Genomic DNA, 12,460 nt, shown 5'->3' with positions numbered 1-12,460 from the left:
GCACGCATGCCTCGCGCCCCACCCCCCGTGGTGTCACGGAGGGGCGGCGGTGACACCATGGTAACGTATCAAGCTTTGGCCATTAGTAAGGGCGTGTTAGACTGTCTGGCTTTTGCCGATTTCAAGGCCATGCTACCGTCAGTAAATACTTTACTTGCCCAAGCATCCTGAAGTGGGAAAATGGAAAAACAGGCTCCCATCTTCCCCCTCTCGCGCCTGGCCTAAAGGTTCACGGCCCAAGCACCCGCCACAAGAAGAGTTTGCCCATCTACCAGACGACCAGATACCCTGGTACAGGAACATAAGGATGTGTCCATCTGCCTGCCCAGCAGCCCGCCCTGCCCATGCCGATGCCTGCGGCATGGATCAACTAGACTAAAACCTATACGTCGTTAGAGATGCCATGACGACCTAGCCAAAGGATAGCACACCTGTGCCAATATACACACTGGACACTCCCGCACCAATCTACACAAAGAATATACTCAGTGCTATGACGTAGGCGACAGACATACTCACGGACGTGCATCTTTATTATTTTCCACATAGGCTCTCAAAATGCAGAAACGCAAGACGCACCATGAACTCATCTAAAGAGCTTGCTTACGCTTCTTCTAAACCTAGGTGCCTTAATGAGAATTATAACGAAGACACGATACTGGTCATAAGAAAATATGAGACTATAACCTAAAGCGCCTGTGCACCAAACGGTTCCACCTATACACCAGGCCTAAGTAGGCCGCAAGCAAGAGCTCCCGTGGACGTTAACAGAACAAGAGTCAGGTTGCTGATCCTGCAGAATGAGCCTGGCGAAAGCAGACAGCCAAGGTCGTAATGTTGCAAACCCACATTCCAAAAGCAGACCATCAAGGGCACGATGTTGCAACCTCGCACGCCGTGCACCAACATCAAAGTCGCACCTGCAAATTAAACCAGTCACACAGTGGAAAAACAATATTAATTGTGCAGAATTCTGCCTCAAACACGGTCCCACCTCACGTGACCAAGCCGAACCTGACAAGATGCCAAGCCCAGGAGGAAGGAGGCATCTGGATCCCTCGTTACAAGACACAGGCAGATACACTTGAAAGGATCAATGGACATCTGCGACAGTGGGAGTAGTCGGCAGTCCAGCTCATGAATAAGTCTTCACATTGTCTGCATGTACCCATAGTGAAACATTGTTGCAAATTGCAGGTACACCGAGAGCTGGGAACAGCGATGGTCCCAGGCTGGGAAGCTCACGGGCGCACCAATCAGAACATGGGGCTCTTATCACTGACGCCATTAATATTAACCAATCATTAGGAGTCTTCATGTAACAATTCTCATGTATCTAATTGTAGGGACAACCCAGATATATCACCTGACTAACTCTTGTCCACTCATATTATTCTCTATACGCATGCTATACTAACCCTACCACTCGAGCAACCAATTAAGAGTGGCGATAGGTTTTTTGTTAACTTTCTAAAGTGACGCAAGTAGCGCGTCATACTACAGTAAAAAGGGCCTGCGAGCCCCACGATTGTGTGTGTGTCAGGTCAGACGCGTATGATCCTTGACCCATCCCTGCCGTTTGTGTTTAATAAACAGCAGAGTCACCTTGCTTCTTGTGTGTGTCTCATACTCTATCTCTTTTGGGATATACGGGAGGAGTTGGGGCCTCCCTGCCCGGAGGTCTGCGGACGGCCCAGCCGACCCCGGCAGAATTTCCCCCCGACAGTCCGCCTGTTTATTATCCCTGTCTGTAGGAATGGTAGGATAAGCAGATTGTTTTGTAGACGTGGCTGCTAGGATTACCATACTTTCTGGAGTCGAGTGCTTGGTCAAGTAATCTGGGTCATTGCTTGACGGTCTATATATCTTGGGAACAATTTTATAAACCGCAGAAATAGAATCTTTGGTTGCTCAATTTAGTGTAACCCTTTTTTGCAAAGCAATGTGAACGACAAAATGTGATCCCTCTGTGGACCTTGGTCTAATATGTCTGTCAAGTCATCCTGTTGAAAAGGAGGAGCAGTCTAGTCCATCCCATGTATTCTATTCCCTTTCTCATCAGTTATCTATATGCGCTGTCAGCAAATTCCAGCTCAGGAGACATATCTACTCCACTGGCTGTTTGCAGCTTGTCATAGATTCCTCTGAAATAAACTCATCTGGTACACTTGTAGTGCCATATTGAGGACTAAACAGTGTTTAAATAGATTGAAGAAATAGATCTAAAGAAATCTGTGTGTGGTAGAGGTTTGTAGGATTTCTCCTGTGTTGCCTTCAATGGCTCAGTAAAAGTCTTCGGAGTAGGCCTTGAGGCCAATGGCGCAGAAGTCTGCGACTTAGGCATTGATGGCTTCGATATGGGTTTCAAAGTTTCCGACGTCAAGGTGGTCGATGGAACCGCTTTTGTTTTCTTTAAAGATGTGTTCGACAAAACCATCGAAGGGCTAGACTCTCCACTTGTCCTCGACACCTTATCACTTTTTTGAGTCTTCTAAGGCTCTTGATATTCGTCAACCTTGCTCCCCAGACTCGTGGGTGCACAGGGTTTAGCCTTAGACTTTTCCTTGTCTTTATGCAGAGCGACCGGGACTTGGTCTTTCTTCCGATCTTTTGAGGGAGTGGGGGGCTCTCTCTCAAAAGATTTTCATCATCTCCCTCCAAAACTCTTCCCATGTTGCTTGGGAGTTGGATTTTATTGGACACGTTGTTATCTCGGGTGAGGAGTCACTCGAGGAAGAAGGAGACCTATGACGCCTTTTCTTTGACTTCCTGGAGGAAGATGAAGAATGACGTGAACGATTTTGTGACCGAGATTTCTACGATCTTTTTCAAAGAGGAGAATCTCTCGACTCATCCGAAGTATGCTTTTTCGGGACAGAAGGGGATTTTGGAATTCTAGCCACCACTAATTTACCTTTGCGCTCTCTCAGAGCCTTGTCAGTCATCGCCTGACAGGATTTGCACTCCTTCCAGGGATGCTTTGTGCCAAGGCACCAAAGGCAAACGCGATGGGTGTCGATGATGGACATCTTCGACCCGCAATCCTGACACTTCTTAAAACCCGTATTGGGCGTTGATGGAGTTGACGGTGAAGACATGACATTCTTTATTTAGCAAACCGAAGCGCGCCGTAAGTTCTCGCGAAGTGAAAGTTGTGTCAGAAAAATGGAACTCAAGCCAATGGGCGCTGCATGTGCTACATATACTGTGGATGATGTCGACCATCGGACGGAGGCCTTCGAGGGGCATCGAGTCATTTATGCTATCGCACAGCACCATCTTTCGAGAACATTTATTCCGAAGTAGCTGAAGCTGAAAGATAATGATCAAAGATGAGGAATATATGGGAGGAACAATCCATTCGAATTAGCAATTTCCAGAACAATATGTTTATGGCTTTTAGGTACTACAATTTGTGACCGGGGTATACCGGTCGGTCCAACATCTCTTCTATATAATAATCCAGACTTTAGAAAAAGAAATGGTCCAGTCCTGTCCCTGCCTTCATCTTCTGACATTACCTGGATAAAGGGTGCTGCTAAATATGGGTCATTTCTTTGAGCAAAAGCAAAGTCTGGAATAACCTCTTCTTCCTCTTCAACATTGGGTTTCATTATTGGCTCCAAAGGAGGATCTATATCAGCTTCCCCAAAGCCCTCAGCTCCTCTCCCAGTTTGGTCACTGTTGTTGACTTCTTGGGGTTTTGGAAATAGAGTTTTCTCCAATATTCCCTGAGCTATTCTTTCTCCTACTTTAACTTGATAGGGTTTCTTCCCATTATTTTGTATCAGTATTTTATTATCTCCCTTATAATCAGGATATATTACTCCGCCAATACATCTAAACCATAGGGCCAGGCCTGACTTAGAGGCAAGTCTTATATAAGTGTCAGGGGGAGGGATAAGAACTAAATCAGTGCATATCAAAGCTCTTTCTAAAGGTTGTATCAATTCTCCTCTACTGCTATAGATATCCAATCCTATGGTCTGTTCGGTAGCAATGGTGGGATCGGAGGCTCCTTTACAAAATTTCTCAAATTTAAGGGTTCCCCAACTTGTGTCAACTGATTTTGATCTCTCTACTGAAACCATATGTGAGGGGTCAGAAATACAAGACAGACACATAGGTCCAGTTTTCTCACAAGTCGCCATTGTATTAAATAAAAATGGGCGAGACAAACACTTAACAAGGATTTCCCTACCTATTAGGTTCTGACAGCCTTGAACGCGTAGTGTAGCCGTAGAATTCCTCAAGGTGATATAATTCTCGAGTGGGAAAAATCCACAACACACCAAGAAAGATATTATCCAGAAGATGGAGACCAGGAGTCGTCTTGGAGTGCACCGGAATGATTCAACGAATGCTCTGAAGGCGTTGGGTACCTGTAGAACGAAGTATACACATATCACCAAACCATCAACGTGCAATATCATAAACTGGAGTGACAAGAATGGAGACTAACCTTGATTCTGGAATGCAGGCACTATCGGCAGCGGCATAATCCTGTAGCTCCTGGCCCTCTCCTTTTCTTGATTATATTGGATTACGAACTCAAAAAAAAAAGATTGACACTGCTAAAAACCCTATGCCTGAGAAACCTAAACCAGCTTCAGAGATGAGTGAGGTTCCGAATACACAAGATATCTATTCCTTGCTTCTGAAAATGGCTCAAGATCTGGGAAAGGTGGCACAGGATGTGGGGGATGTTAAATGCTCTATTGAGATATTTCCTGGAAGGTCTCCCAGTTGGACAGTCGTGTTTCTGCTCTAGAAAGTGGGTCAACATTGATCTACAAAGATTGCAGGAAGTTTCAGGGCTTACAATAGCCTGAAAGATGATTTGCAGAAAGGGAGAGAGAAAAGCTTGGGATTGGATTTAAAGATCAGAAGCAAGAACCTGAGGCTGGAAGGGATAGAAGAGAACGCCAATGAAGATGTGTTACATATGGTGTTGGATATCCTGAGAACATGCTTCAGCTGTGATCAAATTTCTCAAGGTGATATTAATAATGTATACAAGTTGGCAGGAAGCCAAATTCTCATCTCACTCATGAAAACAAGGATAAAAGAAGATGTCCTGAGAGTTGCAAGAAAGAAAGGAAATGCTTACTACAAAGGTAAACAGATTTTCGTTTATCCTGACTACCCTAAGGAATCTAGTTTGCAAAGGTAGCAGGCGCCCCTCTCTCGACAGAACAAGGCCTGATAACCTGTTCAGTGGTTATTAACCACTTGAGAGTTCGCAGCCACTGCTTTTACTCACTGTGCCTTTCACAGATGGGAAATATCAATTTGCATATCAGTCTTTGTCCTGCCCAGGGGCAGTCCAGCACCGAAATGCAATGGCAATTCCAACCTGAACGAGAGTCCCACCAGCAACCCCATACACGTGTTTCACCCTTGTTGGGGATCATCAGTGAGGTGAAGCTGATGCCTCTCTAAGCACAGTGAGAGGGAGACCACGTCTGGTTGCCCCCAGGAGACCTAGGGTTACCAATCCCAGGTTCCTTGAAATTTAGTTTGCAAAGGTAGCGGGCGCCCCTCTCTCGACAGAACAAGGCATGATAACCTGTTCAGTGGTTATTAATCACTTGAGAGTTCGCAGCCACTGCTTTTACTCACTGTGCCTTTCACAGATGGGAAATATCCATTTGCATATCAGTCTTTGTCCTGCCCAGGGGCAGTCCAGCACCGAAATGCAATGGCAATTCCAACCTGAACGAGAGTACCACCAGCAACCCCATACACGTGTTTCACCCTTGTTGGGGATCATCAGTGAGGTGAAGCTGATGCCTCTCTAAGCACAGTGAGAGGGAGACCACGTCTGGTTGCCCCCAGGAGACCTAGGGTTACCAATCCCAGGTTCCTTGAAATTTAGTTTGCAAAGGTAGTGGGCGCCCCTCTCTCGACAGAACAAGGCCTGATAACCTGTTCAGTGGTTATTAACCACTTGAGAGTTCGCAGCCACTGCTTTTACTCACTGTGCCTTTCACAGATGGGAAATATCCATTTGCATATCAGTCTTTGTCCTGCCCAGGGGCAGTCCAGCACCGAAATGCAATGGCAATTCCAACCTGAACGAGAGTACCACCAGCAACCCCATACACGTGTTTCACCCTTGTTGGGGATCATCAGTGAGGTGAAGCTGATGCCTCTCTAAGCACAGTGAGAGGGAGACCACGTCTGGTTGCCCCCAGGAGACCTAGGGTTACCAATCCCAGGTTCCTTGAAATTTAGTTTGCAAAGGTAGCGGGCGCCCCTCTCTCGACAGAACAAGGCCTGATAACCTGTTCAGTGGTTATTAACCACTTGAGAGTTTGCAGCCACTGCTTTTACTCACTGTGCCTTTCACAGATGGGAAATATCCATTTGCATATCAGTCTTTGTCCTGCCCAGGGGCAGTCCAGCACCGAAATGCAATGGCAATTCCAACCTGAACGAGAGTACCACCAGCAACCCCATACACGTGTTTCACCCTTGTTGGAGATCATCAGTGAGGTGAAGCTGATGCCTCTCTAAGCACAGTGAGAGGGAGACCACGTCTGGTTGCCCCCAGGAGACCTAGGGTTACCAATCCCAGGTTCCTTGAAATTTAGTTTGCAAAGGTAGCGGGCGCCCCTCTCTCTCTCTTGCGATCAGAAAGTCCTTTAAGGAAGCCAAAGACCTAGACAGTCTCATGGGTGTGAAGCATTTCTTAATAGAGCCAATCTGCTGACTCTGTCCCTTCCTGTAGGTGGGAAAAGCACCATGGATCCTAAAGAAGCCGTAAACTGGTTGGAGACTGTTAGGGAGAATTCTCTGTTTAGGCTGAATTTCCTAACCTAGTGAGTCCCCCAGCAGATTTGCTGGATTTCTGGAGTTTGTTTTTTTCTCCTGCCAAGGGTGATACTCTTTTTTTCCCACTCTTGGACATGATTTATGGTGTTCCTTTGAATGTTAATGTGTTTCATGGGCTATGGGTCTTTTACTCCATAGGGTCTCATTTGTTTTTGTATGTGTGTTACACAGCACCCTCCGTGCAGTAACACCGGGGTGTCATAGTGACCCCCCACCATTGACTCCATACCATGGGACTGACTACTGTCTCCCAGGGCATGTAAAGTCACCATTGGCTTTACTAGTCCCAAATTACTAACAGAACCAGTACAAACCATCATATTGTGGAAGTGCTGGTAGGGGCAATTCGATTGCCCCTAGGTCTGTTATTCGAGGGGGCACTATCCCGTCCCCCCTTGTCGAGTTTTGGCTGGTGGTAATGGATACTACTTTTTATATTCGTCCGCGAATATATCTCTATGGGATTTTCCCATTGTTCGAGGCTAATACTTTTTAACATAGCCTCTAACATACCGCCGGTTTATTTATTTAATATTAATTCACTGGTTGGTATTTTCTTCCAGAACTCGGTTTTGAAATGGCGTTTGTGTTCGCCTCTGTAGCTCCAAACCAAAAGTCGAGCCCTTTGTTCCACTTTTTGGCGGGCTTCTCCACAGAAGCCTCCAAAAGTGGTGCCACTCTGTCTGGGTACCACAGGGCGTGTGGGAGGGGGTTTAAGCACCCTGGACTGAGTTACCTTGGTAACTCAAGTCGCACTCTTGCGTGATTGGCCCAAGTGGTGAGCCGGCCGGCTCACCACTTAGCATGTTTGATTGACAGCTAGGCTGAGTGAATGGGGGTGTGCTGCATAAAAGCAGGGCTTTTGGGACTGGAACTTCAGAAGTCGCCACAGGACCTGAAAATCCGACGAGGGACAAGCTGAGCCGGCTTGCTACGACGACACCACCGGTGGAGCCCTGCTGAACCGACTCACCACTTCCCAACGACAGAGGAGATCTCCCGGCTGGAGAGTCTTCTTCCCCTGACTGGTGGGCACAACCAGTTTACTTTCCTTTCTCACATCCCAGGACATCTTGTGGTCGAATTGCCCGTGCCAAGCACCCCGGCAACCGGATAGCCACTTACCACTGGACCGCAAATAAAAGTACCGCTCCTTTTAATTGAGAACTCCGCGGCTGGTTTCTTCCCTGGCAGTGCAACGGACTCCTGCTTCCCCCCCCACAAGATCCTCTCTTCCTCCGGACGAAGCACCGACTTGTACCTGCTGCCAGGAACAACTGCCCCCGCTGGAGCGTTCTCACCATTTTAAGGTACCGTGTCTGCCAGGCCTCCCTTTCTAAAGATTGCTACAAGGTAACAATAATCCCCGCCTTGACCATCTAACTGGTCCCTTTGTTTTTGAATTTATTGCAAGACTTTTGGGCACTTTGAACCGTGTGACACATTTCGACCGGAGCCTCTTAAAGTGGGTCTGGCCTTGTTAACTTTGACTTTACGGTTTTAACCTGCCTTCTTCTCCTACTGTGTTCTTCCGAAAGTGTTGTGATCTGTTTCTATCTTTGCTCTGCCTTTCTCTCCCTTTTAAACCGATTGAGTAGAGTCTTCGTTAAGCGCTCAGCGCTTTCTGAAAATAAGTGTTGCTTTACTTAAAGACTTGTCTAACTAATCGTTGAAGGGAGTGTATATCTTTTAGTGACCGTGTTTTTGAACTGCTTGATATTAGTGTTAGTGTGTTTTGCTAGATGTGTTTTTAAATAAAAAATTATATCACTTTTATACCAAGCTCTGGTCAGTGTTTGCTTGTTCTACTGTGTTCTTTTGACCTATGGTGAATACTCTGTATACTGCCTAACTCTTCTTGAGAGAAGTCTGACTGCTCAGCCACAGCTACCAGGTAAATCTGCGTGGTACAGACTGCTACCAATTGGGTTTACTGCCAACCACCTGTAGTCTTAAATCTTTTGCAGTGATCCCAGAGGGAACTGCACAGGTTTCTGCCTAACAGGGCCTTTGAAAGATAAGGGTAACTGAGAATGTATTGATTAGCTTACTCCCCACATCCGTTTTGGATTTTTGGCATGACTTTTGAAAGGTTATACTTTTTTCTGATAACTCTGACATCTTTTTGTTTGATATGAAAGAAAATGGCGCTGGTGCATGTTTCAGTTAAACAATCTTATTTTTCAAAGATCGCTTATTGGGATTGAGATTCAAAAATCGCAATGAAGAAGACAGAGTTTGGAAAAAAGGACCCTTCAACATGTTCTGAGCGTGGGTCCGCTGACTTAAGGGAGGTCCATCCGTGCTTTCGCCTACATGAGCTCCGGGTACTGTTATTGGCTGCAATATCCAGGACTAACTGAGAATAGGTTTCCGGAAGAGGAGACACTGACATTGCACTCAGACTTTGGGCTTCAAGATTAGACTCGACAGATCACGTCTGAGGTAAATGTATCGCACTTTACTGGAAAGGATGTCATAAGGTACTCGCTTATCGGAACAGTTTTTATGATTGGGGATTCAAAACCTGCTTTTGTGTGACTGCAGTGTTACGTTTAGGATCTGTCACTCTAATATAACTACTATTTCAGCTGAAAATGAAAATTAACTAAATGTATCCGAAGCGATATCTATGCTTTAAAATTATATTTGTTATCGAGACAGCAAACAAAAAAAAAACACGTATTTTAAATACTGGAAACGGAATGTAAAGAGCAATTCTTGAAGAAAGAATTATTCAAGGCTTATGAAGAAGCCTGCAGATGCTCACTGAAGGCGCTATTTCTTCAGAAACCTCAACCTCAGTATCCTTACCTTTGAAAGTAGTGGGAGGGGGGCTGTGAAACCAACAGAAAGCTGAGCCTATTCATAGCCAATGATTGGAGAAAACCCAAAAAAATGAAAAATTTCTGATTACCAACGTTTGGCTTTTTTATAATACTGGCTCCCCATTATCCATATTACATTAGATGTTGCAAAGTACTGAATGAAAATAATCTATATATATATAAAGTGGATTAAGCACTTTATGAACATTGTCGTGGCCTTACCTCAAATTGTTAATATTATATATAGTATATACTAAAGATAATTTGTGATAACCACCTGAGTTCTTTAATTAGGGCTTTTGGACGATTTACAATATGTCGGAGGGCTGCTCTATTACTACTGACAATTGTTTTTAAGGAGGCAGTGTTATGAATACTCTATAACAGATCTCTCTCTACACTGCCTTTTTATGGGTCTTGAAATTTCACCATGAAACTTGTATAGCCTAATGTTGGATTCTGGGTAATGTTTGTTCTATTAATACTATGAATAGGAGGGTTCACATTAACTTTATCATTTGTTGTTTCATAGATGGTAATTGCACATATTACTGTATGATTCTGGTATTTAGGCCTTGTGATATCAGATATGACTTGCATGCTGGGAAATGAATATCAGATACAAGATTGGGATCTCTGTAAGGGCTGGTTTGGGGAAACGGGGTACAACAAGAGTCGATATGATGTCAAGCTATGCCTTCATTGGTTGAGTTCTCTAAAGAAGTGATGCTTACCTTAGAATATATTAGGGGTAATCAAGTAGACGGTCATTCGTAAACAAATATATGGAAGATGGAGGGCAATCACTTTATAACTGCAATATACTTACCTTCATCCAAAATGATATACATGTTATGTGTGACTTGGTTGCATAAGTTGCAGTTGAGTGTATCATCATTTTTATTCATGAGCAGAGATTATATGAATGTTTCGGGTTTAACAACACTCTATATAAACTGATGTATCCCGCAATTATACCTCTTGGGTGTTAGATAGGCCGTTAGGGGCTTGTTGACTTCGAAGAATGCCAAAACCAAAGGGGCTTGGAGAGGAAAGGGACAAGTGCTTAATTAGCTATATGTTTGGTCGTGGTCATCGGAAATATCAGGGTGCAGATTAGAATGTATATAAAGAATACCAGAACATATGAGCGACAGAAATAAGTGCAGACCAACAAAATTGGCTTTCGGAATTGGTACAGCTATAAATGAAACAACCATAGAGAGACAAGATAACTTTCGTTATGGACAGTATGATCTAGTGCGATCGGGGCATTTGCTGATATTACAAACATAGGCAGAATGGTTCTGTTGGGGGGATCTAATATCTAACATAAAATGAAGAAATTATAGAACTGATAATGTAATTTGGGCGGTAAATTAGATGCGAGGGTGTCAATGAATTCAAAATTCCCAAAGGAGGAAGAGAAGGAAAGTATTTACAGAATTCCACTTTACTAATGATACCAGGCGATGCTGAGTCTGGGCAGTTGATGTGTAAACTGCATGTTGGGAGTGAGTTTGAGATAGGGTGTCATGATGCCTACCCCCAGGCATCAGGACCAAGCCCATCAGCTCCGGGAGCAGGCATCCAGATACTTATTAAAACCCCAACAGCCCCGGCTGGGGGCTGTTTGGGTTCAGTCCTGGGGCCTTAGGCGCCAGGCTCATCATAGAAATCAGTCCTGGCGCCATAGGCACCAGGCTCATAGACTTTACTTACCTGATGCAGACCATGCTGCTAGTGAGTCCAAGCCAACGTGAGGCCTGGATGGGCCTATTTTATTACAGGGACTATTTTTTACTCGGGCGTGGTTCTAGGGAACTTCTTACCTGGAACTACTTTGGAGGCTATTTAAACCACGCCCGAACAACAGCACACGCTTCGCGTTATTCTGCATCCAGCAGCATAATGCTCACCGTGCCTGCAGTTTGCATCCAGTCTTCTGCCACGCCCACCTCGAATCTGGAGCTCCTAAAACAAAGAGGAAAGAAAAGGACAAGGTTAGAAAACCAACTATTTTCGAATTCCTCACCTGTTTCCAGATCCATCTCGCCTCCGGACCTGGAAAGAACATCATTTCTGTACGTGTTGCATCTGCAGCTACAGTGCTGCGCCATACTCACCAGTCCTCGCAGCATCTTTCGATTCGGCGCTGCCTCCATCATTTCTTCGCCGAACTCCGGCACCTGAGGGACAAAAGAAAACAACAAGGTGAGCCGAGAAAACCAACAAATATAACTCTTATCACCATAGACTTACCTGATTTACCACCGGAGGCATTATTCTATAAAACTCCACATCTTCATGTGCCGCACCCGCAAAGAGAGAGAAAACAACACGTTAAACACGTGCAACATTTACCGGACAGTGTCGGGTAATACAGACTCTTACCTGAGCGCCACCAGCTGCCACGAGGGCATCCTCTCACAATCTCAGCTGCAAGACAAGGAAGGAAGGGGGGACAAGAGTGAAACATCAGACATATTGAACTCTATGAACTTGATACTTACTGGACCAGGAACCTCAGAGTCAATACTCTCCGAAACTCTCCCACATCTTCAAACCAGTGAAGTAACTGGCATCAACGCGTCCCTGCAATCCATGCAGGATGGAGAGCTCATATTTCAAGAATATAAGGTGAGATTGCTGAGAGGGCACTTCAGAGGTGATTAGTTGGGAGGACTGTGGGGGGTGCCATCACTTGAATTCACGGGTGGTTAAATCCATCTCTCCACTTGCAGGAGAATACTTCTATGGGTCACGCAGACAAGATTAGGAGGGCCAGTCCAGTC

This window comes from Ambystoma mexicanum, chromosome 13, assembly GCF_040938575.1.
Source record: "Ambystoma mexicanum isolate Mex_15411 chromosome 13, UKY_AmexF1_1, whole genome shotgun sequence".
In the NCBI taxonomy this organism is placed as follows: domain Eukaryota; kingdom Metazoa; phylum Chordata; class Amphibia; order Caudata; family Ambystomatidae; genus Ambystoma; species Ambystoma mexicanum.
Note: the sequence above shows the minus strand (reverse complement) of the source record.